The 1195-nt window shown below is 38.5% G+C and overlaps 1 pseudogene; it reads left to right on the top strand.

The window, feature by feature from the left end:
• Positions 1-305: 305 nt before the first annotated feature.
• LOC106751315 lies at positions 306-766 on the top strand (annotated as a pseudogene).
• Positions 767-1195: the final 429 nt, after the last annotated feature.

The following is a 1195-nucleotide window of genomic DNA, read 5'->3' as shown; positions in this document are numbered from 1 at the left end:
CCGGGATTAAAGAATTACCAGACCGTTGGAGGAAGTGTATAGATACGATTGGTGACTACGTAGAAAAATAAGAAAAATATAAATTAAAATTTATTTTTTTTAATGTATAGTTTTTTGCAAAAGGGTCTTTCATATTTTATCCACCCTCGTATAATAATAATTATATATAATATAAGAAATAAATATATATAATATATGTATTAATTATTATGTACATAATACAGGGTGCGTCAGATATTTGAGGACACTCACATATGTGCTTGGCACTTCATAGCAATTGATTTTTTTTTTAGCTCAAATTAGAAATGGAAGACAATAAGCTAACTCAGGAAATGAAAAGACAAGTTGTTATCGTCGCTATACACGCGAATCACAGCGATTTTGAAATCTCCCGATTTTTGAAAGTTGCCCGATCTTTTGTTAACAAAGTTCGTCGAGAGTTAGAAGCATCTGATGACAATGTGGAAAGTGTTGCCAAGCGTAAAAACATGAAGCACGTTCTGATAAAGTTAGAACATCACAGTTTGTGCAGAAAGTTCAGGGTATTATTGATGAAGACCCTTCAAAGTCCATAAGGGCAATATCGAAAGATTTCCAAGTTTCTGAGTGCACAATTCGTGGCATTATATACGAAGACATCCGGTACAAGTCTTACGTGATGTGTAGAGGTCAGTTCATGTCTGCACAAACTCGAGAACAGCGATTCATTAGGGCACAACGGCTCTTAAACAAGTTAAAAGATCCTGAAATCCCGGATATACTCTGANGTCGGTTTATTTTTTGATCAGGATCAAAAAATAAACCGACGAAATGATAGATGGCTCTGTGCAGATCCTTCAGATGTTCCTCGTGTTATGCACACAAAGTTTCCGGCAACTGTCATGGTTTTGGGGATGGTGAGCAATGAGGGACACCTCATGCCACCCCATTTCTTTCCTCAAGGACTTCGGGTGAATGCCGCTGCCTACGTTGAGGCTTTGGAAACAGTTGTGAAGCTTTGGATAGACAGCGTGAGTGGTGGGAAGGCATACGTATTCCAACAGGACTCTGCTCCTTCACACAAAGCAATGAGAACGCAAGATTGGATGTCCAAGAATCTGCATGATCACATAACATGTGGCCTCCTAGCTCCCCGGATCTTAATCTTTTAGATTATTATGTATGGGGCGTTGTTGAATGGGAGACCAATAAACAT

Source organism: Dinoponera quadriceps, unplaced genomic scaffold (assembly GCF_001313825.1).
Source record: "Dinoponera quadriceps isolate SergipeBrazil2010 unplaced genomic scaffold, ASM131382v1 scaffold11108, whole genome shotgun sequence".
In the NCBI taxonomy this organism is placed as follows: domain Eukaryota; kingdom Metazoa; phylum Arthropoda; class Insecta; order Hymenoptera; family Formicidae; genus Dinoponera; species Dinoponera quadriceps.
Note: the sequence above shows the minus strand (reverse complement) of the source record. Positions and strands in the feature narration are given on the sequence as shown.